Raw genomic sequence first — 24,106 nt, 5'->3', positions numbered from 1 at the left:
AAATGAGGGACATTTTAGATTGAGTAACATAATCTAAAAAAGAATACTCTAACCGTCAAGATACACTTAGAAAGCACTTGATTTTAAGGGTGCACCAGAATTTGAAACTGGGACCGCTTGATCTGCAGTCAAATTCTCTACCACTGAGCTTTACCCACGCTAATGGAAAAATGTCCAAAAATTGTCTAATAAGGGACATTTAAGATGGAGATCTACATAACCTAATAAAGAACACTCTCTCTTGGAAAGCACACATTAAAAAGTATTTGATTTCAAGTTCACTAAAGGATTTGAACCCGAGTCCTCTTGATCTGAAGTCTATCGCACTTCCACCTTTGTTTGGAACTGTCTGACTTAGAGAAAAAACATCAAATGATGGACATTTTAGATTGAGTAACAACTCCTGAAAATGAGCACTCCGACTCTAAAGATACAATTAGATAGTACTTGACATCAAGGGGACACCAGGATTTGAACCTGGGACCTCGTGATCTGCAGTCAAAAGCTCTACCACTGAGCTATACCCCCTCTGTCAGAAACTGTATAAGAGGGATAAACTGTCTAACAAGGGCCATTTTAGATGGAGAGTTATTTTGCCTCTTCAAAAACTCTCCCTCTTGGAAAACACACCAGTAATGTATTTGATTTCAAGTGGATAGAAAAAAAAATTACCTGACACCTCTGGATCTCAAGAGCAGCAGACTACCCACTCTGTTTGGTACTGTTAGACTGAGAGAAAAAATATCAAATGAGGGACATTTTAGATTGAGTAACATAATCTAAAAAAGAATACTCTAACCGTCAAGATACACTTAGAAAGCACTTGATTTTAAGGGGGCACCAGAATTTGAAACTGGGACCGCTTGATCTGCAGTCAAATTCTCTACCACTGAGCTTTACCCACGCTAATGGAAAAATGTCCAAAAATTGTCTAATAAGGGACATTTAAGATGGAGATCTACATAACCTAATAAAGAACACTCTCTCTTTGAAAGCACACATTAAAAAGTATTTGATTTCAAGTTCACTAAAGGATTTGAACCCGAGTCCTCTTGATCTGAAGTCTATCGCACTTCCACCTTTGTTTGGAACTGTCTGACTGAGAGAAAAAACATCAAATGATGGACATTTTAGATTGAGTAACAACTCCTGAAAATGAGCACTCCGACTCTAAAGATTCAATTAGATAGTACTTGACATCAAGGGGGCACCAGGATTTGAACCTGGGACCTCTTGATCTGCAGTCAAATGCTCTACCACTGAGCTATACCCCCTCTGTCAGAAACTGTGTAAGAGGGAAAAACTGTCTAACAAGGGCCATTTTAGATGGAGAGTTATTTTGCCTCTTTAAAAACTCTCCCTCTTGTAAAACACACCAGTAATGTATTTGATTTCAAGTGGATAGAAAAAAAAATTACCTGACACCTCCGAATCTCAAGAGCAGCAGACTACCCACTCTGTTTGGTACTGTTAGACTGAGAGAAAAAACATCAAATGAGGGACATTTTAGATTGAGGAACAACACCTGAAAATGAGCACTCCATCTCTCAAGATACAATTAGATAGTACTTGACATCAAGGGGGCACCAGGATTTGAACCTGGGACCTCTTGATCTGCAGTCAAATGCTCTACCACTGAGCTATACCCCCTCTGTCAGAAACTGTATAAGAGGGATAAACTGTCTAACAAGGGCCATTTTAGATGGAGAGTTATTTTGCCTCTTCAAAAACTCTCCCTCTTGGAAAACACACCAGTAATGTATTTGATTTCAAGTGGATAGAAAAAAAAATTACCTGACACCTCTGGATCTCAAGAGCAGCAGACTACCCACTCTGTTTGGTAATGTTAGACTGAGAGAAAAAATATCAAATGAGGGACATTTTAGATTGAGTAACATAATCTAAAAAAGAATACTCTAACCGTCAAGATACACTTAGAAAGCACTTGATTTTAAGGGGGCACCAGAATTTGAAACTGGGACCGCTTGATCTGCAGTCAAATTCTCTACCACTGAGCTTTACCCTCGCTAATGGAAAAATGTCCAAAAATTGTCTAATAAGGGACATTTAAGATGGAGATCTACATAACCTAATAAAGAACACTCTCTCTTTGAAAGCACACATTAAAAAGTATTTGATTTCAAGTTCACTAAAGGATTTGAACCTGAGTCCTCTTGATCTGAAGTCTATCGCACTTCCACCTTTGTTTGGAACTGTCTGACTGAGAGAAAAAACATCAAATGATGGACATTTTAGATTGAGTAACAACCCCTGAAAATGAGCACTCCGACTCTAAAGATACAATTAGATTGTACTTGACATCAAGGGGGCACCAGGATTTGAACCTGGGACCTCTTGATCTGCAGTCAAATGCTCTACCACTGAGCTATACCCCCTCTGTCAGAAACTGTATAAGAGGGATAAACTGTCTAACAAGGGCCATTTTAGATGGAGAGTTATTTTGCCTCTTCAAAAACTCTCCCTCTTGGAAAACACACCAGTAATGTATTTGATTTCAAGTGGATAGAAAAAAAAATTACCTGACACCTCTGGATCTCAAGAGCAGCAGTCTACCCACTCTGTTTGGTAATGTTAGACTGAGAGAAAAAATATCAAATGAGGGACATTTTAGATTGAGTAACATAATCTAAAAAAGAATACTCTAACCGTCAAGATACACTTAGAAAGCACTTGATTTTAAGGGGGCACCAGAATTTGAAACTGGGACCGCTTGATCTGCAGTCAAATTCTCTACCACTGAGCTTTACCCTCGCTAATGGAAAAATGTCCAAAAATTGTCTAATAAGGGACATTTAAGATGGAGATCTACATAACCTAATAAAGAACACTCTCTCTTTGAAAGCACACATTAAAAAGTATTTGATTTCAAGTTCACTAAAGGATTTGAACCTGAGTCCTCTTGATCTGAAGTCTATCGCACTTCCACCTTTGTTTGGAACTGTCTGACTGAGAGAAAAAACATCAAATGATGGACATTTTAGATTGAGTAACAACCCCTGAAAATGAGCACTCCGACTCTAAAGATACAATTAGATTGCACTTGACATCAAGGGGGCACCAGGATTTGAACCTGGGACCTCTTGATCTGCAGTCAAATGCTCTACCACTGAGCTATACCCCCTCTGTCAGAAACTGTATAAGAGGGATAAACTGTCTAACAAGGGCCATTTTAGATGGAGAGTTATTTTGCCTCTTCAAAAACTCTCCCTCTTGGAAAACACACCAGTAATGTATTTGATTTCAAGTGGATAGAAAAAAAAATTACCTGACACCTCTGGATCTCAAGAGCAGCAGTCTACCCACTCTGTTTGGTAATGTTAGACTGAGAGAAAAAATATCAAATGAGGGACATTTTAGATTGAGTAACATAATCTAAAAAAGAATACTCTAACCGTCAAGATACACTTAGAAAGCACTTGATTTTAAGGGGGCACCAGAATTTGAAACTGGGACCGCTTGATCTGCAGTCAAATTCTCTACCACTGAGCTTTACCCTCGCTAATGGAAAAATGTCCAAAAATTGTCTAATAAGGGACATTTAAGATGGAGATCTACATAACCTAATAAAGAACACTCTCTCTTTGAAAGCACACATTAAAAAGTATTTGATTTCAAGTTCACTAAAGGATTTGAACCTGAGTCCTCTTGATCTGAAGTCTATCGCACTTCCACCTTTGTTTGGAACTGTCTGACTGAGAGAAAAAACATCAAATGATGGACATTTTAGATTGAGTAACAACCCCTGAAAATGAGCACTCCGACTCTAAAGATACAATTAGATTGCACTTGACATCAAGGGGGCACCAGGATTTGAACCTGGGACCTCTTGATCTGCAGTCAAATGCTCTACCACTGAGCTATACCCCCTCTGTCAGAAACTGTATAAGAGGGATAAACTGTCTAACAAGGGCCATTTTAGATGGAGAGTTATTTTGCCTCTTCAAAAACTCTCCCTCTTGGAAAACACACCAGTAATGTATTTGATTTCAAGTGGATAGAAAAAAAGAATTACCTGACACCTCCGAATCTCAAGAGCAGCAGACTACCCACTTTGTTTGGTACTGTTAGACTGAGAGAAAAAACATCAAATGAGGGACATTTTAGATTGAGGAACAACACCTGAAAATGAGCACTCCATCTCTCAAGATACAATTAGATAGTACTTGACATCAAGGGGGCACCAGGATTTGAACCTGGGACCTCTTGATCTGCAGTCAAATGCTCTACCACTGAGCTATACCCCCTCTGTCAGAAACTGTATAAGAGGGATAAACTGTCTAACAAGGGCCATTTTAGATGGAGAGTTATTTTGCCTCTTCAAAAACTCTCCCTCTTGGAAAACACACCAGTAATGTATTTGATTTCAAGTGGATAGAAAAAAAAATTACCTGACACCTCTGGATCTCAAGAGCAGCAGACTACCCACTCTGTTTGGTACTGTTAGACTGAGAGAAAAAATATCAAATGAGGGACATTTTAGATTGAGTAACATAATCTAAAAAAGAATACTCTAACCGTCAAGATACACTTAGAAAGCACTTGATTTTAAGGGGGCACCAGAATTTGAAACTGGGACCGCTTGATCTGCAGTCAAATGCTCTACCACTGAGCTATACCCCCTCTGTCAGAAACTGTGTAAGAGGGAAAAACTGTCTAACAAGGGCCATTTTAGATGGAGAGTTATTTTGCCTATTCAAAAATTCTCCCTCTTGGAAAACAAACCATTAATATATTTGATTTCAAGTGGATAGAAAAAAAAATTGCCTGACACCTCTGAATCTCAAGAGCAGCAGACTACCCACTCTGTTTGGTACTGTTAGACTGAGAGAAAAAACATCAAATGAGGGACATTTTAGATTGAGTAACATAATCTAAAAAAGAATACTCTAACCGTCAAGATACACTTAGAAAGCACTTGATTTTAAGGGGGCACCAGAATTTGAAACTGGGACCGCTTGATCTGCAGTCAAATTCTCTACCACTGAGCTTTTCCCACGCTAATGGAAAAATGTCCAAAAATTGTCTAATAAGGGACATTTAAGATGGAGATCTACATAACCTACTAAAGAACAGTCTCTCTTTGAAAGCACACATTAAAAAGTATTTGATTTCAAGTTCACTAAAGGATTTGAACCTGAGTCCTCTTGATCTGAAGTCTATCGCACTTCCACCTTTGTTTGGTACTGTTAGACTGAGAGAAAAAACATCAAATGAGGGACATTTTAGATTGAGGAACAACACCTGAAAATGAGCACTCCATCTCTCAAGATACAATTAGATAGTACTTGACATCAAGGGGGCACCAGGATTTGAACCTGGGACCTCTTGATCTGCAGTCAAATGCTCTACCACTGAGCTATACCCCCTCTGTCAGAAACTGTATAAGAGGGATAAACTGTCTAACAAGGGCCATTTTAGATGGAGAGTTATTTTGCCTCTTCAAAAACTCTCCCTCTTGGAAAACACACCAGTAATGTATTTGATTTCAAGTGGATAGAAAAAAAAATTACCTGACACCTCTGGATCTCAAGAGCAGCAGACTACCCACTCTGTTTGGTACTGTTAGACTGAGAGAAAAAATATCAAATGAGGGACATTTTAGATTGAGTAACATAATCTAAAAAAGAATACTCTAACCGTCAAGATACACTTAGAAAGCACTTGATTTTAAGGGTGCACCAGAATTTGAAACTGGGACCGCTTGATCTGCAGTCAAATTCTCTACCACTGAGCTTTACCCACGCTAATGGAAAAATGTCCAAAAATTGTCTAATAAGGGACATTTAAGATGGAGATCTACATAACCTAATAAAGAACACTCTCTCTTGGAAAGCACACATTAAAAAGTATTTGATTTCAAGTTCACTAAAGGATTTGAACCCGAGTCCTCTTGATCTGAAGTCTATCGCACTTCCACCTTTGTTTGGAACTGTCTGACTTAGAGAAAAAACATCAAATGATGGACATTTTAGATTGAGTAACAACTCCTGAAAATGAGCACTCCGACTCTAAAGATACAATTAGATAGTACTTGACATCAAGGGGGCACCAGGATTTGAACCTGGGACCTCGTGATCTGCAGTCAAAAGCTCTACCACTGAGCTATACCCCCTCTGTCAGAAACTGTATAAGAGGGATAAACTGTCTAACAAGGGCCATTTTAGATGGAGAGTTATTTTGCCTCTTCAAAAACTCTCCCTCTTGGAAAACACACCAGTAATGTATTTGATTTCAAGTGGATAGAAAAAAAAATTACCTGACACCTCTGGATCTCAAGAGCAGCAGACTACCCACTCTGTTTGGTACTGTTAGACTGAGAGAAAAAACATCAAATGAGGGACATTTTAGATTGAGTAACATAATCTAAAAAAGAATACTCTAACCGTCAAGATACACTTAGAAAGCACTTGATTTTAAGGGGGCACCAGAATTTGAAACTGGGACCGCTTGATCTGCAGTCAAATTCTCTACCACTGAGCTTTACCCACGCTAATGGAAAAATGTCCAAAAATTGTCTAATAAGGGACATTTAAGATGGAGATCTACATAACCTAATAAAGAACACTCTCTCTTTGAAAGCACACATTAAAAAGTATTTGATTTCAAGTTCACTAAAGGATTTGAACCCGAGTCCTCTTGATCTGAAGTCTATCGCACTTCCACCTTTGTTTGGAACTGTCTGACTGAGAGAAAAAACATCAAATGATGGACATTTTAGATTGAGTAACAACTCCTGAAAATGAGCACTCCGACTCTAAAGATTCAATTAGATAGTACTTGACATCAAGGGGGCACCAGGATTTGAACCTGGGACCTCTTGATCTGCAGTCAAATGCTCTACCACTGAGCTATACCCCCTCTGTCAGAAACTGTGTAAGAGGGAAAAACTGTCTAACAAGGGCCATTTTAGATGGAGAGTTATGTTGCCTCTTTAAAAACTCTCCCTCTTGTAAAACACACCAGTAATGTATTTGATTTCAAGTGGATAGAAAAAAAAATTACCTGACACCTCCGAATCTCAAGAGCAGCAGACTACCCACTCTGTTTGGTACTGTTAGACTGAGAGAAAAAACATCAAATGAGGGACATTTTAGATTGAGGAACAACACCTGAAAATGAGCACTCCATCTCTCAAGATACAATTAGATAGTACTTGACATCAAGGGGGCACCAGGATTTGAACCTGGGACCTCTTGATCTGCAGTCAAATGCTCTACCACTGAGCTATACCCCCTCTGTCAGAAACTGTATAAGAGGGATAAACTGTCTAACAAGGGCCATTTTAGATGGAGAGTTATTTTGCCTCTTCAAAAACTCTCCCTCTTGGAAAACACACCAGTAATGTATTTGATTTCAAGTGGATAGAAAAAAAAATTACCTGACACCTCTGGATCTCAAGAGCAGCAGACTACCCACTCTGTTTGGTACTGTTAGACTGAGAGAAAAAATATCAAATGAGGGACATTTTAGATTGAGTAACATAATCTAAAAAAGAATACTCTAACCGTCAAGATACACTTAGAAAGCACTTGATTTTAAGGGTGCACCAGAATTTGAAACTGGGACCGCTTGATCTGCAGTCAAATTCTCTACCACTGAGCTTTACCCACGCTAATGGAAAAATGTCCAAAAATTGTCTAATAAGGGACATTTAAGATGGAGATCTACATAACCTAATAAAGAACACTCTCTCTTGGAAAGCACACATAAAAAAGTATTTGATTTCAAGTTCACTAAAGGATTTGAACCCGAGTCCTCTTGATCTGAAGTCTATCGCACTTCCACCTTTGTTTGGAACTGTCTGACTTAGAGAAAAAACATCAAATGATGGACATTTTAGATTGAGTAACAACTCCTGAAAATGAGCACTCCGACTCTAAAGATACAATTAGATAGTACTTGACATCAAGGGGGCACCAGGATTTGAACCTGGGACCTCGTGATCTGCAGTCAAAAGCTCTACCACTGAGCTATACCCCCTCTGTCAGAAACTGTATAAGAGGGATAAACTGTCTAACAAGGGCCATTTTAGATGGAGAGTTATTTTGCCTCTTCAAAAACTCTCCCTCTTGGAAAACACACCAGTAATGTATTTGATTTCAAGTGGATAGAAAAAAAAATTACCTGACACCTCTGGATCTCAAGAGCAGCAGACTACCCACTCTGTTTGGTACTGTTAGACTGAGAGAAAAAACATCAAATGAGGGACATTTTAGATTGAGTAACATAATCTAAAAAAGAATACTCTAACCGTCAAGATACACTTAGAAAGCACTTGATTTTAAGGGGGCACCAGAATTTGAAACTGGGACCGCTTGATCTGCAGTCAAATTCTCTACCACTGAGCTTTACCCACGCTAATGGAAAAATGTCCAAAAATTGTCTAATAAGGGACATTTAAGATGGAGATCTACATAACCTAATAAAGAACACTCTCTCTTTGAAAGCACACATTAAAAAGTATTTGATTTCAAGTTCACTAAAGGATTTGAACCCGAGTCCTCTTGATCTGAAGTCTATCGCACTTCCACCTTTGTTTGGAACTGTCTGACTGAGAGAAAAAACATCAAATGATGGACATTTTAGATTGAGTAACAACTCCTGAAAATGAGCACTCCGACTCTAAAGATTCAATTAGATAGTACTTGACATCAAGGGGGCACCAGGATTTGAACCTGGGACCTCTTGATCTGCAGTCAAATGCTCTACCACTGAGCTATACCCCCTCTGTCAGAAACTGTGTAAGAGGGAAAAACTGTCTAACAAGGGCCATTTTAGATGGAGAGTTATTTTGCCTCTTTAAAAACTCTCCCTCTTGTAAAACACACCAGTAATGTATTTGATTTCAAGTGGATAGAAAAAAAAATTACCTGACACCTCCGAATCTCAAGAGCAGCAGACTACCCACTCTGTTTGGTACTGTTAGACTGAGAGAAAAAACATCAAATGAGGGACATTTTAGATTGAGGAACAACACCTGAAAATGAGCACTCCATCTCTCAAGATACAATTAGATAGTACTTGACATCAAGGGGGCACCAGGATTTGAACCTGGGACCTCTTGATCTGCAGTCAAATGCTCTACCACTGAGCTATACCCCCTCTGTCAGAAACTGTATAAGAGGGATAAACTGTCTAACAAGGGCCATTTTAGATGGAGAGTTATTTTGCCTCTTCAAAAACTCTCCCTCTTGGAAAACACACCAGTAATGTATTTGATTTCAAGTGGATAGAAAAAAAAATTACCTGACACCTCTGGATCTCAAGAGCAGCAGACTACCCACTCTGTTTGGTAATGTTAGACTGAGAGAAAAAATATCAAATGAGGGACATTTTAGATTGAGTAACATAATCTAAAAAAGAATACTCTAACCGTCAAGATACACTTAGAAAGCACTTGATTTTAAGGGGGCACCAGAATTTGAAACTGGGACCGCTTGATCTGCAGTCAAATTCTCTACCACTGAGCTTTACCCTCGCTAATGGAAAAATGTCCAAAAATTGTCTAATAAGGGACATTTAAGATGGAGATCTACATAACCTAATAAAGAACACTCTCTCTTTGAAAGCACACATTAAAAAGTATTTGATTTCAAGTTCACTAAAGGATTTGAACCTGAGTCCTCTTGATCTGAAGTCTATCGCACTTCCACCTTTGTTTGGAACTGTCTGACTGAGAGAAAAAACATCAAATGATGGACATTTTAGATTGAGTAACAACCCCTGAAAATGAGCACTCCGACTCTAAAGATACAATTAGATTGTACTTGACATCAAGGGGACACCAGGATTTGAACCTGGGACCTCTTGATCTGCAGTCAAATGCTCTACCACTGAGCTATACCCCCTCTGTCAGAAACTGTATAAGAGGGATAAACTGTCTAACAAGGGCCATTTTAGATGGAGAGTTATTTTGCCTCTTCAAAAACTCTCCCTCTTGGAAAACACACCAGTAATGTATTTGATTTCAAGTGGATAGAAAAAAAAATTACCTGACACCTCTGGATCTCAAGAGCAGCAGTCTACCCACTCTGTTTGGTAATGTTAGACTGAGAGAAAAAATATCAAATGAGGGACATTTTAGATTGAGTAACATAATCTAAAAAAGAATACTCTAACCGTCAAGATACACTTAGAAAGCACTTGATTTTAAGGGGGCACCAGAATTTGAAACTGGGACCGCTTGATCTGCAGTCAAATTCTCTACCACTGAGCTTTACCCTCGCTAATGGAAAAATGTCCAAAAATTGTCTAATAAGGGACATTTAAGATGGAGATCTACATAACCTAATAAAGAACACTCTCTCTTTGAAAGCACACATTAAAAAGTATTTGATTTCAAGTTCACTAAAGGATTTGAACCTGAGTCCTCTTGATCTGAAGTCTATCGCACTTCCACCTTTGTTTGGAACTGTCTGACTGAGAGAAAAAACATCAAATGATGGACATTTTAGATTGAGTAACAACCCCTGAAAATGAGCACTCCGACTCTAAAGATACAATTAGATTGCACTTGACATCAAGGGGGCACCAGGATTTGAACCTGGGACCTCTTAATCTGCAGTCAAATGCTCTACCACTGAGCTATACCCCCTCTGTCAGAAACTGTATAAGAGGGATAAACTGACTAACAAGGGCCATTTTAGATGGAGAGTTATTTTGCCTCTTCAAAAACTCTCCCTCTTGGAAAACACACCAGTAATGTATTTGATTTCAAGTGGATAGAAAAAAAGAATTACCTGACACCTCCGAATCTCAAGAGCAGCAGACTACCCACTTTGTTTGGTACTGTTAGACTGAGAGAAAAAACATCAAATGAGGGACATTTTAGATTGAGGAACAACACCTGAAAATGAGCACTCCATCTCTCAAGATACAATTAGATAGTACTTGACATCAAGGGGGCACCAGGATTTGAACCTGGGACCTCTTGATCTGCAGTCAAATGCTCTACCACTGAGCTATACCCCCTCTGTCAGAAACTGTATAAGAGGGATAAACTGTCTAACAAGGGCCATTTTAGATGGAGAGTTATTTTGCCTCTTCAAAAACTCTCCCTCTTGGAAAACACACCAGTAATGTATTTGATTTCAAGTGGATAGAAAAAAAAATTACCTGACACCTCTGGATCTCAAGAGCAGCAGACTACCCACTCTGTTTGGTACTGTTAGACTGAGAGAAAAAATATCAAATGAGGGACATTTTAGATTGAGTAACATAATCTAAAAAAGAATACTCTAACCGTCAAGATACACTTAGAAAGCACTTGATTTTAAGGGGGCACCAGAATTTGAAACTGGGACCGCTTGATCTGCAGTCAAATGCTCTACCACTGAGCTATACCCCCTCTGTCAGAAACTGTGTAAGAGGGAAAAACTGTCTAACAAGGGCCATTTTAGATGGAGAGTTATTTTGCCTATTCAAAAATTCTCCCTCTTGGAAAACAAACCATTAATATATTTGATTTCAAGTGGATAGAAAAAAAAATTGCCTGACACCTCTGAATCTCAAGAGCAGCAGACTACCCACTCTGTTTGGTACTGTTAGACTGAGAGAAAAAACATCAAATGAGGGACATTTTAGATTGAGTAACATAATCTAAAAAAGAATACTCTAACCGTCAAGATACACTTAGAAAGCACTTGATTTTAAGGGGGCACCAGAATTTGAAACTGGGACCGCTTGATCTGCAGTCAAATTCTCTACCACTGAGCTTTTCCCACGCTAATGGAAAAATGTCCAAAAATTGTCTAATAAGGGACATTTAAGATGGAGATCTACATAACCTAATAAAGAACAGTCTCTCTTTGAAAGCACACATTAAAAAGTATTTGATTTCAAGTTCACTAAAGGATTTGAACCTGAGTCCTCTTGATCTGAAGTCTATCGCACTTCCACCTTTGTTTGGAACTGTCTGACTGAGAGAAAAAACATCAAATGATGGACATTTTAGATTGAGTAACAACTCCTGAAAATGAGCACTCCGACTCTCAAGATACAATTAGTTAGTACTTGACATCAAGGGGGCACCAGGATTTTAACCTGGGACCTCTTGATCTGCAGTCAAATGCTCTACCACTGAGCTATACCCCCTCTGTCAGACACTGTGTAAGAGGGAAAAACTGTCTAACAAGGGCGATTTTAGATGGAGAGTTATTTTGCCTCTTCAAAAACTCTCCCTCTTGGAAAACACACCAGTAATGTATTTGATTTCAAGTGGATAGAAAGAAAAAAATTACCTGACACCTCTGGATCTCAAGAGCAGCAAACTACCCACTCTGTTTGGTACTGTTAGACTGAGAGAAAAAACATCAAATGAGGAACATTTTAGATTGAGTAACATAATCTAAAAAAGAATACTCTAACCGTCAAGATACACTTAGAAAGCACTTGATTTTAAGGGGGCACCAGAATTTGAAACTGGGACCGCTTGATCTGCAGTCAAATTCTCTACCACTGAGCTTTTCCCACGCTAATGGAAAAATGTCCAAAAATTGTCTAATAAGGGACATTTAAGATGGAGATCTACATAACCTAATAAAGAACACTCTCTCTTTGAAAGCACACATTAAAAAGTATTTGATTTCAAGTTCACTAAAGGATTTGAACCTGAGTCCTCTTGATCTGAAGTCTATCTCACTTCCACCTTTGTTTGGAACTGTATGACTGAGAGAAAAAACATCAAATGATGGACATTTTAGATTGAGTAACAACCCCTGAAAATGAGCACTCCAACTGTAAAGATACAATTAGATAGTACTTGACATCAAGGGGGCACCAGGATTAGAACCTGGGACCTCTTGATCTGCAGTCAAATGCTCTACCACTGAGCTATACCCCCTCTGTCAGAAACTGTGTAAGAGGGAAAAACTGTCTAACAAGGGCCATTTTAGATGGAGAGTTATTTTGCCTCTTCAAAAACTCTCCCTCTTGTAAAACACACCAGTAATGTATTTGATTTCAAGTGGATAGAAAAAAAGAATTACCTGACACCTCCGAATCTCAAGAGCAGCAGACTACCCACTCTGTTTGGTACTGTTAGACTGAGAGAAAAAACATCAAATGAGGGACATTTTAGATTGAGGAACAACACCTGAAAATGAGCACTCCATCTCTCAAGATACAATTAGATAGTACTTGACATCAAGGGGGCACCAGGATTTGAACCTGGGACCTCTTGATCTGCAGTCAAAAGCTCTACCACTGAGCTATACCCCCTCTGTCAGAAACTGTATAAGAGGGATAAACTGTCTAACAAGGGCCATTTTAGATGGAGAGTTATTTTGCCTCTTCAAAAACTCTCCCTCTTGGAAAACACACCAGTAATGTATTTGATTTCAAGTGGATAGAAAAAAAAATTACCTGACACCTCTGGATCTCAAGAGCAGCAGACTACCCACTCTGTTTGGTACTGTTAGACTGAGAGAAAAAATATCAAATGAGGGACATTTTAGATTGAGTAACATAATCTAAAAAAGAATACTCTAACCGTCAAGATACACTTAGAAAGCACTTGATTTTAAGGGTGCACCAGAATTTGAAACTGGGACCGCTTGATCTGCAGTCAAATTCTCTACCACTGAGCTTTACCCACGCTAATGGAAAAATGTCCAAAAATTGTCTAATAAGGGACATTTAAGATGGAGATCTACATAACCTAATAAAGAACACTCTCTCTTGGAAAGCACACATTAAAAAGTATTTGATTTCAAGTTCACTAAAGGATTTGAACCCGAGTCCTCTTGATCTGAAGTCTATCGCACTTCCACCTTTGTTTGGAACTGTCTGACTGAGAGAAAAAACATCAAATGATGGACATTTTAGATTGAGTAACAACTCCTGAAAATGAGCACTACGACTCTAAAGATTCAATTAGATAGTACTTGACATCAAGGGGGCACCAGGATTTGAACCTGGGACCTCTTGATCTGCAGTCAAATGCTCTACCACTGAGCTATACCCCCTCTGTCAGAAACTGTATAAGAGGGATAAACTGTCTAACAAGGGCCATTTTAGATGGAGAGTTATTTTGCCTCTTTAAAAACTCTCCCTCTTGTAAAACACACCAGTAATGTATTTGATTTCAAGTGGATAGAAAAAAAAATTACCTGACACCTCCGAATCTCAAGAGCAGCAGACTACCCACTCTGTTTGGTACTGTTAGACTGAGAGAAAAAACATCAAATGAGGGACATTTTAGATTGAGGAACAACACCTGAAAATGAGCACTCCATCTCTCAAGATACAATTAGATAGTACTTGACATCAAGGGGGCACCAGGATTTGAACCTGGGACCTCTTGATCTGCAGTCAAATGCTCTACCACTGAGCTATACCCCCTCTGTCAGAAACTGTATAAGAGGGATAAACTGTCTAACAAGGGCCATTTTAGATGGAGAGTTATTTTGCCTCTTCAAAAACTCTCCCTCTTGGAAAACACACCAGTAATGTATTTGATTTCAAGTGGATAGAAAAAAAAATTACCTGACACCTCTGGATCTCAAGAGCAGCAGACTACCCACTCTGTTTGGTACTGTTAGACTGAGAGAAAAAATATCAAATGAGGGACATTTTAGATTGAGTAACATAATCTAAAAAAGAATACTCTAACCGTCAAGATACACTTAGAAAGCACTTGATTTTAAGGGTGCACCAGAATTTGAAACTGGGACCGCTTGATCTGCAGTCAAATTCTCTACCACTGAGCTTTACCCACGCTAATGGAAAAATGTCCAAAAATTGTCTAATAAGGGACATTTAAGATGGAGATCTACATAACCTAATAAAGAACACTCTCTCTTGGAAAGCACACATTAAAAAGTATTTGATTTCAAGTTCACTAAAGGATTTGAACCCGAGTCCTCTTGATCTGAAGTCTATCGCACTTCCACCTTTGTTTGGAACTGTCTGACTGAGAGAAAAAACATCAAATGATGGACATTTTAGATTGAGTAACAACTCCTGAAAATGAGCACTACGACTCTAAAGATTCAATTAGATAGTACTTGACATCAAGGGGGCACCAGGATTTGAACCTGGGACCTCTTGATCTGCAGTCAAATGCTCTACCACTGAGCTATACCCCCTCTGTCAGAAACTGTATAAGAGGGATAAACTGTCTAACAAGGGCCATTTTAGATGGAGAGTTATTTTGCCTCTTTAAAAACTCTCCCTCTTGTAAAACACACCAGTAATGTATTTGATTTCAAGTGGATAGAAAAAAAATTACCTGACACCTCCGAATCTCAAGAGCAGCAGACTACCCACTCTGTTTGGTACTGTTAGACTGAGAGAAAAAACATCAAATGAGGGACATTTTAGATTGAGTAACAACTCCTGAAAATGAGCACTCCGACTCTAAAGATACAATTAGATAGTACTTGACATCAAGGGGGCACCAGGATTTGAACCTGGGACCTCTTGATCTGCAGTCAAATGCTCTACCACTGAGCTATACCCCCTCTGTCAGAAACTGTATAAGAGGAAAAAACTGTCTAACAAGGGCCATTTTAGATGGAGAGTTATTTTGCCTCTTCAAAAACTCTCCCTCTTGGAAAACACACCAGTAATGTATTTGATTTCAAGTGGATAGAAAAAAAAATTACCTGACACCTCTGGATCTCAAGAGCAGCAGACTACCCACTCTGTTTGGTACTGTTAGACTGAGAGAAAAAACATCAAATGAGGAACATTTTAGATTGAGTAACATAATCTAAAAAAGAATACTCTAACCGTCAAGATACACTTAGAAAGCACTTGATTTTAAGGGGGCACCAGAATTTGAAACTGGGACCGCTTGATCTGCAGTCAAATTCTCTACCACTGAGCTTTTCCCACGCTAATGGAAAAATGTCCAAAAATTGTCTAATAAGGGACATTTAAGATGGAGATCTACATAACCTAATAAAGAACACTCTCTCTTTGAAAGCACACATTAAAAAGTATTTGATTTCAAGTTCACTAAAGGATTTGAACCTGAGTCCTCTTGATCTGAAGTCTATCGCACTTCCACCTTTGTTTGGAACTGTCTGACTGAGAGAAAAAACATCAAATGATGGACATTTTAGATTGAGTAACAACCCCTGAAAATGAGCACTCCAACTGTAAAGATACAATTAGATAGTACTTGACATCAAGGGGGCACCAGGATTAGAACCTGGGACCTCTTGATCTGCAGTCAAATGCTCTACCACTGAGCTATACCCCCTCTGTCAGAAACTGTGTAAGAGGGAAAAACTGTCTAACAAGGGCCATTTTAGATGGAGAGTTATTTTGCCTCTTCAAAAACTCTCCCTCTTGTAAAACACACCAGTAATGTATTTGATTTCAAGTGGATAGAAAAAAAGAATTACCTGACACCTCCGAATCTCAAGAGCAGCAGACTACCCACTCTGTTTGGTACTGTTAGACTGAGAGAAAAAACATCAAATGAGGGACATTTTAGATTGAGGAACAACACCTGAAAATGAGCACTCCATCTCTCAAGATACAATTAGATAGTACTTGACATCAAGGGGGCACCAGGATTTGAACCTGGGACCTCTTGATCTGCAGTCAAAAGCTCTACCACTGAGCTATACCCCCTCTGTCAGAAACTGTATAAGAGGGATAAACTGTCTAACAAGGGCCATTTTAGATGGAGAGTTATTTTGCCTCTTCAAAAACTCTCCCTCTTGGAAAACACACCAGTAATGTATTTGATTTCAAGTGGATAGAAAAAAAAATTACCTGACACCTCTGGATCTCAAGAGCAGCAGACTACCCACTCTGTTTGGTACTGTTAGACTGAGAGAAAAAATATCAAATGAGGGACATTTTAGATTGAGTAACATAATCTAAAAAAGAATACTCTAACCGTCAAGATACACTTAGAAAGCACTTGATTTTAAGGGGGCACCAGAATTTGAAACTGGGACCGCTTGATCTGCAGTCAAATTCTCTACCACTGAGCTTTACCCACGCTAATGGAAAAATGTCCAAAAATTGTCTAATAAGGGACATTTAAGATGGAGATCTACATAACCTAATAAAGAACACTCTCTCTTTGAAAGCACACATTAAAAAGTATTTGATTTCAAGTTCACTAAAGGATTTGAACCTGAGTCCTCTTGATCTGAAGTCTATCGCACTTCCACCTTTGTTTGGAACTGTCTGACTGAGAGAAAAAACATCAAATGATGGACATTTTAGATTGAGTAACAACCCCTGAAAATGAGCACTCCGACTCTAAAGATACAATTAGATTGTACTTGACATCAAGGGGGCACCAGGATTTGAACCTGGGACCTCTTGATCTGCAGTCAAATGCTCTACCACTGAGCTATACCCCCTCTGTCAGAAACTGTATAAGAGGGATAAACTGTCTAACAAGGGCCATTTTAGATGGAGAGTTATTTTGCCTCTTCAAAAACTCTCCCTCTTGTAAAACACACCAGTAATGTATTTGATTTCAAGTGGATAGAAAAAAAGAATTACCTGACACCTCCGAATCTCAAGAGCAGCAGACTACCCACTCTGTTTGGTACTGTTAGACTGAGAGAAAAAACATCAAATGAGGGACATTTTAGATTGAGGAACAAGACCTGAAAATGAGCACTCCATCTCTCAAGATACAATTAGATAGTACTTGACATCAAGGGGGCACCAGGATTTGAACCTGGGACCTCTTAATCTGCAGTCAAATGCTCTACCACTGAGCTATACCCCCTCTGTCAGAAACTGTATAAGAGGGATAAACTGTCTAACAAGGGCCATTTTAGATGGAGAGTTATTTTGCCTCTTCAAAAACTCTCCCTCTTGGAAAACACACCAGTAATGTATTTGATTTCAAGTGGATAGAAAAAAAATTACCTGACACCTCTGGATCTCAAGAGCAGCAGACTACCCACTCTGTTTGGTACTGTTAGACTGAGAGAAAAAATATCAAATGAGGGACATTTTAGATTGAGTAACATAATCTAAAAAAGAATACTCTAACCGTCAAGATACACTTAGAAAGCACTTGATTTTAAGGGGGCACCAGAAATTGAAACTGGGACCGCTTGATCTGCAGTCAAATTCTCTACCACTGAGCTTTACCCACGCTAATGGAAAAATGTCCAAAAATTGTCTAATAAGGGACATTTAAGATGGAGATCTACATAACCTAATAAAGAACACTCTCTCTTTGAAAGCACACATTAAAAAGTATTTGATTTCAAGTTCACTAAAGGATTTGAACCTGAGTCCTCTTGATCTGAAGTCTATCGCACTTCCACCTTTGTTTGGAACTGTCTGACTGAGAGAAAAAACATCAAATGAGGGACATTTTAGATTGAGGAACAACACCTGAAAATGAGCACTCCATCTCTCAAGATACAATTAGATAGTACTTGACATCAAGGGGGCACCAGGATTTGAACCTGGGACCTCTTGATCTGCAGTCAAAAGCTCTACCACTGAGCTATACCCCCTCTGTCAGAAACTGTATAAGAGGGACAAACTGTCTAACAAGGGCCATTTTAGATGGAGAGTTATTTTGCCTCTTCAAAAACTCTCCCTCTTGGAAAACACACCAGTAATGTATTTGATTTCAAGTGGATAGAAAAAAAAATTACCTGACACCTCTGGATCTCAAGAGCAGCAGACTACCCACTCTGTTTGGTACTGTTAGACTGAGAGAAAAAATATCAAATGAGGGACATTTTAGATTGAGTAACATAATATAAAAAAGAATACTCTAACCGTCAAGATACACTTAGAAAGCACTTGATTTTAAGGGGGCACCAGAATTTGAAACTGGGACCGCTTGATCTGCAGTCAAATTCTCTACCACTGAGCTTTACACACGCTAATGGAAAAATGTCCAAAAATTGTCTAATAAGGGACATTTAAGATGGAGATCTACATAACCTAATAAAGAACACTCTCTCTTGGAAAGCACACATTAAAAAGTATTTGATTTCAAGTTCACTAAAGGATTTGAACCCGAGTCCTCTTGATCTGAAGTCTATCGCACTTCCACCTTTGTTTGGAACTGTCTGACTTAGAGAAAAAACATCAAATGATGGACATTTTAGATTGAGTAACAACTCCTGAAAATGAGCACTCCGACTCTAAAGATACAATTAGATAGTACTTGACATCAAGGGGGCACCAGGATTTGAACCTGGGACCTCTTGATCTGCAGTCAAATGCTCTACCACTGAGCTATACCCCCTCTGTCAGAAACTGTGTAAGAGGGAAAAACTGTCTAACAAGGGCCATTTTAGATGGAGAGTTATTTTGCCTCTTTAAAAACTCTCCCTCTTGTAAAACACACCAGTAATGTATTTGATTTCAAGTGGATAGAAAAAAAAATTACCTGACACCTCTGGATCTCAAGAGGAGCAGACTACCCACTCTGTTTGGTACTGTTAGACTGAGAGAAAAAACATCAAATGAGGGACATTTTCGATTGAGGAACAACACCTGAAAATGAGCACTCCATCTCTCAAGATACAATTAGATAGTACTTGACATCAAGGGGGCACCAGGATTTGAACCTGGGACCTCTTGATCTGCAGTCAAATGCTCTACCACTGAGCTATACCCCCTCTGTCAGAAACTGTATAAGAGGGATAAACTGTCTAACAAGGGCCATTTTAGATGGAGAGTTATTTTGCCTCTTCAAAAACACTCCCTCTTGGAAAACACACCAGTAATGTATTTGATTTCAAGTGGATAGAAAAAAAAATTACCTGACACCTCTGGATCTCAAGAGCAGCAGACTACCCACTCTGTTTGGTACTGTTAGACTGAGAGAAAAAATATCAAATGAGGAACATTTTAGATTGAGTAACATAATCTAAAAAAGAATACTCTAACCGTCAAGATACACTTAGAAAGCACTTGATTTTAAGGGGGCACCAGAATTTGAAACTGGGACCGCTTGATCTGCAGTCAAATTCTCTACCACTGAGCTTTACCCACGCTAATGGAAAAATGTCCAAAAATTGTCTAATAAGGGACATTTAAGATGGAGATCTACATAACCTAATAAAGAACACTCTCTCTTTGAAAGCACACATTAAAAAGTATTTGATTTCAAGTTCACTAAAGGATTTGAACCTGAGTCCTCTTGATCTGAAGTCTATCGCACTTCCACCTTTGTTTGGAACTGTCTGACTGAGAGAAAAAACATCAAATGATGGACATTTTAGATTGAGTAACAACCCCTGAAAATGAGCACTCCGACTCTAAAGATACAATTAGATAGTACTTGACATCAAGGGGGCACCAGGATTTGAACCTGGGACCTCTTGATCTGCAGTCAAATGCTCTACCACTGAGCTATACCCCCTCTGTCAGAAACTGTATAAGAGGGATAAACTGTCTAACAAGGGCCATTTTAGATGGAGAGTTATTTTGCCTCTTCAAAAACTCTCCCTCTTGTAAAACACACCAGTAATGTATTTGATTTCAAGTGGATAGAAAAAAAGAATTACCTGACACCTCCGAATCTCAAGAGCAGCAGACTACCCACTCTGTTTGGTAATGTTAGACTGAGAGAAAAAACATCAAATGAGGGACATTTTAGATTGAGGAACAACACCTGAAAATGAGCACTCCATCTCTCAAGATACAATTAGATAGTACTTGACATCAAGGGGGCACCAGGATTTGAACCTGGGACCTCTTGATCTGCAGTCAAATGCTCTACCACTGAGCTATACCCCCTCTGTCAGACACTGTATAAGAGGGATAAACTGTCTAACAAGGGCCATTTTAGATGGAGAGTTATTTTGCCTCTTCAAAAACTCTCCCTCTTGGAAAACACACCAGTAATGTATTTGATTTCAAGTGGATAGAAAAAAAAATTACCTGACACCTCTGGATCTCAAGAGCAGCAGACTACCCACTCTGTTTGGTACTGTTAGACTGAGAGAAAAAATATCAAATGAGGGACATTTTAGATTGAGGAACAACACCTGAAAATGAGCACTCCGACTCTAAAGATACAATTAGATAGTACTTGACATCAAGGTGGCACCAGGATTTGAACCTGGGACCTCTTGATCTGCAGTCAAATGCTCTACCACTGAGCTATAGCCCCTCTGTCAGAAACTGTATAAGAGGGATAAACTGTCTAACAAGGGCCATTTTAGATGGAGAGTTATTTTGCCTCTTCAAAAACTCTCCCTCTTGGAAAACACACCAGTAATGTATTTGATTTCAAGTGGATAGAAAAAAAAATTACCTGACACCTCTGGATCTCAAGAGCAGCAGACTACCCACTCTGTTTGGTACTGTTAGACTGAGAGAAAAAATATCAAATGAGGGACATTTTAGATTGAGTAACATAATCTAAAAAAGAATACTCTAACCGTCAAGATACACTTAGAAAGCACTTGATTTTAAGGGGGCACCAGAATTTGAAACTGGGACCGCTTGATCTGCAGTCAAATTCTCTACCACTGAGCTTTACCCACGCTAATGGAAAAATGTCCAAAAATTGTCTAATAAGGGACATTTAAGATGGAGATCTACATAACCTAATAAAGAACACTCTCTCTTTGAAAGCACACATTAAAAAGTATTTGATTTCAAGTTCACTAAAGGATTTGAACCTGAGTCCTCTTGATCTGAAGTCTATCGCACTTCCACCTTTGTTTGGAACTGTCTGACTGAGAGAAAAAACATCAAATGATGGACATTTTAGATTGAGTAACAACTCCTGAAAATGAGCACTCCGACTCTAAAGATACAATTAGATAGTACTTGACATCAAGGGGGCACCAGGATTTGAACCTGGGACATCTTGAACTGCAGTCAAATGCTCTACCACTGAGCTATACCCCCTCTGTCAGAAACTGTGTAAGAGGGAAAAACTGTCTAACAAGGGCCATTTTAGATGGAGAGTTATTTTGCCTCTTCAAAAACTCTCCCTCTTGTAAAACACACCAGTAATGTATTTGATTTCAAGTGGATAGAAAAAAAAATTACCTGACACCTCCGAATCTCAAGAGCAGCAGACTACCCACTCTGTTTGGTACTGTTAGACTGAGAGAAAAAACATCAAATGAGGGACATTTTAGATTGAGGAACAACACCTGAAAATGAGCACTCCATCTCTCAAGATACAATTAGATAGTACTTGACATCAAGGGGGCACCAGGATTTGAACCTGGGACCTCTTGATCTGCAGTCAAATGCTCTACCACTGAGCTATACCCCCTCTGTCAGACACTGTATAAGAGGGATAAACTGTCTAACAAGGGCCATTTTAGATGGAGAGTTATTTTGCCTCTTCAAAAACTCTCCCTCTTGGAAAACACACCAGTAATGTATTTGATTTCAAGTGGATAGAAAAAAAAATTACCTGACACCTCTGGATCTCAAGAGCAGCAGACTACCCACTCTGTTTGGTACTGTTAGACTGAGAGAAAAAATATCAAATGAGGGACATTTTAGATTGAGTAACATAATCTAAAAAAGAATACTCTAACCGTCAAGATACACTTAGAAAGCACTTGATTTTAAGGGGGCACCAGAATTTGAAACTGGGACCGCTTGATCTGCAGTCAAATTCTCTACCACTGAGCTTTACCCACGCTAATGGAAAAATGTCCAAAAATTGTCTAATAAGGGACATTTAAGATGGAGATCTACATAACCTAATAAAGAACACTCTCTCTTTGAAAGCACACATTAAAAAGTATTTGATTTCAAGTTCACTAAAGGATTTGAACCTGAGTCCTCTTGATCTGAAGTCTATCGCACTTCCACCTTTGTTTGGAACTGTCTGACTGAGAGAAAAAACATCAAATGATGGACATTTTAGATTGAGTAACAACTCCTGAAAATGAGCACTCCGACTCTAAAGATACAATTAGATAGTACTTGACATCAAGGGGGCACCAGGATTTGAACCTGGGACCTCTTGAACTGCAGTCAAATGCTCTACCACTGAGCTATACCCCCTCTGTCAGAAACTGTGTAAGAGGGAAAAACTGTCTAACAAGGGCCATTTTAGATGGAGAGTTATTTTGCCTCTTCAAAAACTCTCCCTCTTGTAAAACACACCAGTAATGTATTTGATTTCAAGTGGATAGAAAAAAAAATTACCTGACACCTCCGAATCTCAAGAGCAGCAGACTACCCACTCTGTTTGGTACTGTTAAACTGAGAGAAAAAACATCAAATGAGGGACATTTTAGATTGAAGAACAACACCCGAAAATGAGCACTCCATCTCTCAAGATACAATTAGATAGTACTTGACATCAAGGGGGCACCAGGATTTGAACCTGGGACCTCTTGATCTGCAGTCAAATGCTCTACCACTGAGCTATACCCCCTCTGTCAGAAACTGTATAAGAGGGAAAAACTGTCTAACAAGGGCCATTTTAGATGGAGAGTTATTTTGCCTCTTCAAAAACTCTCCCTCTTGGAAAACACACCAGTAATGTATTTGATTTCAAGTGGATAGAAAAAAAAATTACCTGACACCTCTGGATCTCAAGAGCAGCAGACTACCCACTCTGTTTGGTACTGTTAGACTGAGAGAAAAAATATCAAATGAGGGACATTTTAGATTGAGTAACATAATCTAAAAAAGAATACTCTAACCGTCAAGATACACTTAGAAAGCACTTGATTTTAAGGGGGCACCAGAATTTGAAACTGGGACCGCTTGATCTGCAGTCAAATTCTCTACCACTGAGCTTTACCCACGCTAATGGAAAAATGTCCAAAAATTGTCTAATAAGGGACATTTAAGATGGAGATCTACATAACCTAATAAAGAACACTCTCTCTTTGAAAGCACACATTAAAAAGTATTTGATTTCAAGTTCACTAAAGGATTTGAACCTGAGTCCTCTTGATCTGAAGTCTATCGCACTTCCACCTTTGTTTGGAACTGTCTGACTGAGAGAAAAAACATCAAATGATGGACATTTTAGATTGAGTAACAACCCCTGAAAATGAGCACTCCGACTCTAAAGATACAATTAGATAGTACTTGACATCAAGGGGGCACCAGGATTTGAACCTGGGACCTCTTGATCTGCAGTCAAATGCTCTACCACTGAGCTATACCCCCTCTGTCAGAAACTGTATAAGAG

General features: G+C 38.9%; 39 non-coding genes across 39 annotated transcripts; all 39 read right to left on the bottom strand.

The window, feature by feature from the left end:
* Positions 1–456: 456 nt before the first annotated feature.
* trnac-gca (transfer RNA cysteine (anticodon GCA)) lies at positions 457–528 on the bottom strand. Its single transcript has one exon. It is a non-coding gene; the product is annotated as a tRNA-Cys (tRNA).
* Positions 529–1,202: 674 nt separating this feature from the next.
* On the bottom strand, positions 1,203–1,274 carry trnac-gca (transfer RNA cysteine (anticodon GCA)). Its single transcript has one exon. It is a non-coding gene; the product is annotated as a tRNA-Cys (tRNA).
* Positions 1,275–1,578: 304 nt separating this feature from the next.
* trnac-gca (transfer RNA cysteine (anticodon GCA)) lies at positions 1,579–1,650 on the bottom strand. Its single transcript has one exon. It is a non-coding gene; the product is annotated as a tRNA-Cys (tRNA).
* A 674-nt stretch (positions 1,651–2,324) lies between these two features.
* Positions 2,325–2,396, bottom strand: trnac-gca (transfer RNA cysteine (anticodon GCA)). Its single transcript has one exon. It is a non-coding gene; the product is annotated as a tRNA-Cys (tRNA).
* A 674-nt stretch (positions 2,397–3,070) lies between these two features.
* Positions 3,071–3,142, bottom strand: trnac-gca (transfer RNA cysteine (anticodon GCA)). The gene has a single exon. It is a non-coding gene; the product is annotated as a tRNA-Cys (tRNA).
* A 674-nt stretch (positions 3,143–3,816) lies between these two features.
* trnac-gca (transfer RNA cysteine (anticodon GCA)) lies at positions 3,817–3,888 on the bottom strand. The gene has a single exon. It is a non-coding gene; the product is annotated as a tRNA-Cys (tRNA).
* A 305-nt stretch (positions 3,889–4,193) lies between these two features.
* trnac-gca (transfer RNA cysteine (anticodon GCA)) lies at positions 4,194–4,265 on the bottom strand. The gene has a single exon. It is a non-coding gene; the product is annotated as a tRNA-Cys (tRNA).
* A 1,050-nt stretch (positions 4,266–5,315) lies between these two features.
* Positions 5,316–5,387, bottom strand: trnac-gca (transfer RNA cysteine (anticodon GCA)). Its single transcript has one exon. It is a non-coding gene; the product is annotated as a tRNA-Cys (tRNA).
* A 674-nt stretch (positions 5,388–6,061) lies between these two features.
* Positions 6,062–6,133, bottom strand: trnac-gca (transfer RNA cysteine (anticodon GCA)). The gene has a single exon. It is a non-coding gene; the product is annotated as a tRNA-Cys (tRNA).
* Positions 6,134–6,807: 674 nt separating this feature from the next.
* On the bottom strand, positions 6,808–6,879 carry trnac-gca (transfer RNA cysteine (anticodon GCA)). Its single transcript has one exon. It is a non-coding gene; the product is annotated as a tRNA-Cys (tRNA).
* Positions 6,880–7,183: 304 nt separating this feature from the next.
* On the bottom strand, positions 7,184–7,255 carry trnac-gca (transfer RNA cysteine (anticodon GCA)). The gene has a single exon. It is a non-coding gene; the product is annotated as a tRNA-Cys (tRNA).
* Positions 7,256–7,929: 674 nt separating this feature from the next.
* trnac-gca (transfer RNA cysteine (anticodon GCA)) lies at positions 7,930–8,001 on the bottom strand. The gene has a single exon. It is a non-coding gene; the product is annotated as a tRNA-Cys (tRNA).
* A 674-nt stretch (positions 8,002–8,675) lies between these two features.
* trnac-gca (transfer RNA cysteine (anticodon GCA)) lies at positions 8,676–8,747 on the bottom strand. Its single transcript has one exon. It is a non-coding gene; the product is annotated as a tRNA-Cys (tRNA).
* Positions 8,748–9,051: 304 nt separating this feature from the next.
* Positions 9,052–9,123, bottom strand: trnac-gca (transfer RNA cysteine (anticodon GCA)). The gene has a single exon. It is a non-coding gene; the product is annotated as a tRNA-Cys (tRNA).
* A 674-nt stretch (positions 9,124–9,797) lies between these two features.
* trnac-gca (transfer RNA cysteine (anticodon GCA)) lies at positions 9,798–9,869 on the bottom strand. The gene has a single exon. It is a non-coding gene; the product is annotated as a tRNA-Cys (tRNA).
* A 674-nt stretch (positions 9,870–10,543) lies between these two features.
* Positions 10,544–10,615, bottom strand: trnac-gca (transfer RNA cysteine (anticodon GCA)). Its single transcript has one exon. It is a non-coding gene; the product is annotated as a tRNA-Cys (tRNA).
* Positions 10,616–10,920: 305 nt separating this feature from the next.
* trnac-gca (transfer RNA cysteine (anticodon GCA)) lies at positions 10,921–10,992 on the bottom strand. Its single transcript has one exon. It is a non-coding gene; the product is annotated as a tRNA-Cys (tRNA).
* Positions 10,993–12,042: 1,050 nt separating this feature from the next.
* On the bottom strand, positions 12,043–12,114 carry trnac-gca (transfer RNA cysteine (anticodon GCA)). Its single transcript has one exon. It is a non-coding gene; the product is annotated as a tRNA-Cys (tRNA).
* A 676-nt stretch (positions 12,115–12,790) lies between these two features.
* On the bottom strand, positions 12,791–12,862 carry trnac-gca (transfer RNA cysteine (anticodon GCA)). The gene has a single exon. It is a non-coding gene; the product is annotated as a tRNA-Cys (tRNA).
* Positions 12,863–13,167: 305 nt separating this feature from the next.
* trnac-gca (transfer RNA cysteine (anticodon GCA)) lies at positions 13,168–13,239 on the bottom strand. Its single transcript has one exon. It is a non-coding gene; the product is annotated as a tRNA-Cys (tRNA).
* Positions 13,240–13,913: 674 nt separating this feature from the next.
* On the bottom strand, positions 13,914–13,985 carry trnac-gca (transfer RNA cysteine (anticodon GCA)). The gene has a single exon. It is a non-coding gene; the product is annotated as a tRNA-Cys (tRNA).
* A 304-nt stretch (positions 13,986–14,289) lies between these two features.
* On the bottom strand, positions 14,290–14,361 carry trnac-gca (transfer RNA cysteine (anticodon GCA)). Its single transcript has one exon. It is a non-coding gene; the product is annotated as a tRNA-Cys (tRNA).
* A 674-nt stretch (positions 14,362–15,035) lies between these two features.
* On the bottom strand, positions 15,036–15,107 carry trnac-gca (transfer RNA cysteine (anticodon GCA)). The gene has a single exon. It is a non-coding gene; the product is annotated as a tRNA-Cys (tRNA).
* Positions 15,108–15,410: 303 nt separating this feature from the next.
* On the bottom strand, positions 15,411–15,482 carry trnac-gca (transfer RNA cysteine (anticodon GCA)). Its single transcript has one exon. It is a non-coding gene; the product is annotated as a tRNA-Cys (tRNA).
* Positions 15,483–16,156: 674 nt separating this feature from the next.
* trnac-gca (transfer RNA cysteine (anticodon GCA)) lies at positions 16,157–16,228 on the bottom strand. Its single transcript has one exon. It is a non-coding gene; the product is annotated as a tRNA-Cys (tRNA).
* Positions 16,229–16,533: 305 nt separating this feature from the next.
* trnac-gca (transfer RNA cysteine (anticodon GCA)) lies at positions 16,534–16,605 on the bottom strand. The gene has a single exon. It is a non-coding gene; the product is annotated as a tRNA-Cys (tRNA).
* Positions 16,606–17,279: 674 nt separating this feature from the next.
* Positions 17,280–17,351, bottom strand: trnac-gca (transfer RNA cysteine (anticodon GCA)). The gene has a single exon. It is a non-coding gene; the product is annotated as a tRNA-Cys (tRNA).
* A 305-nt stretch (positions 17,352–17,656) lies between these two features.
* On the bottom strand, positions 17,657–17,728 carry trnac-gca (transfer RNA cysteine (anticodon GCA)). Its single transcript has one exon. It is a non-coding gene; the product is annotated as a tRNA-Cys (tRNA).
* Positions 17,729–18,401: 673 nt separating this feature from the next.
* On the bottom strand, positions 18,402–18,473 carry trnac-gca (transfer RNA cysteine (anticodon GCA)). The gene has a single exon. It is a non-coding gene; the product is annotated as a tRNA-Cys (tRNA).
* A 674-nt stretch (positions 18,474–19,147) lies between these two features.
* trnac-gca (transfer RNA cysteine (anticodon GCA)) lies at positions 19,148–19,219 on the bottom strand. Its single transcript has one exon. It is a non-coding gene; the product is annotated as a tRNA-Cys (tRNA).
* Positions 19,220–19,523: 304 nt separating this feature from the next.
* trnac-gca (transfer RNA cysteine (anticodon GCA)) lies at positions 19,524–19,595 on the bottom strand. The gene has a single exon. It is a non-coding gene; the product is annotated as a tRNA-Cys (tRNA).
* A 674-nt stretch (positions 19,596–20,269) lies between these two features.
* Positions 20,270–20,341, bottom strand: trnac-gca (transfer RNA cysteine (anticodon GCA)). The gene has a single exon. It is a non-coding gene; the product is annotated as a tRNA-Cys (tRNA).
* A 305-nt stretch (positions 20,342–20,646) lies between these two features.
* Positions 20,647–20,718, bottom strand: trnac-gca (transfer RNA cysteine (anticodon GCA)). Its single transcript has one exon. It is a non-coding gene; the product is annotated as a tRNA-Cys (tRNA).
* A 304-nt stretch (positions 20,719–21,022) lies between these two features.
* trnac-gca (transfer RNA cysteine (anticodon GCA)) lies at positions 21,023–21,094 on the bottom strand. Its single transcript has one exon. It is a non-coding gene; the product is annotated as a tRNA-Cys (tRNA).
* Positions 21,095–21,768: 674 nt separating this feature from the next.
* trnac-gca (transfer RNA cysteine (anticodon GCA)) lies at positions 21,769–21,840 on the bottom strand. Its single transcript has one exon. It is a non-coding gene; the product is annotated as a tRNA-Cys (tRNA).
* A 304-nt stretch (positions 21,841–22,144) lies between these two features.
* Positions 22,145–22,216, bottom strand: trnac-gca (transfer RNA cysteine (anticodon GCA)). Its single transcript has one exon. It is a non-coding gene; the product is annotated as a tRNA-Cys (tRNA).
* Positions 22,217–22,890: 674 nt separating this feature from the next.
* Positions 22,891–22,962, bottom strand: trnac-gca (transfer RNA cysteine (anticodon GCA)). Its single transcript has one exon. It is a non-coding gene; the product is annotated as a tRNA-Cys (tRNA).
* A 304-nt stretch (positions 22,963–23,266) lies between these two features.
* Positions 23,267–23,338, bottom strand: trnac-gca (transfer RNA cysteine (anticodon GCA)). Its single transcript has one exon. It is a non-coding gene; the product is annotated as a tRNA-Cys (tRNA).
* Positions 23,339–24,012: 674 nt separating this feature from the next.
* On the bottom strand, positions 24,013–24,084 carry trnac-gca (transfer RNA cysteine (anticodon GCA)). The gene has a single exon. It is a non-coding gene; the product is annotated as a tRNA-Cys (tRNA).
* Between the last annotated feature and the right edge of the window lie 22 nt (positions 24,085–24,106).

The sequence above is a fragment of the Salvelinus fontinalis genome, chromosome 29 (genome assembly GCF_029448725.1).
Source record: "Salvelinus fontinalis isolate EN_2023a chromosome 29, ASM2944872v1, whole genome shotgun sequence".
Lineage (NCBI taxonomy): Eukaryota > Metazoa > Chordata > Actinopteri > Salmoniformes > Salmonidae > Salvelinus > Salvelinus fontinalis.
This window is presented reverse-complemented; position numbering and strand designations above follow the sequence as displayed.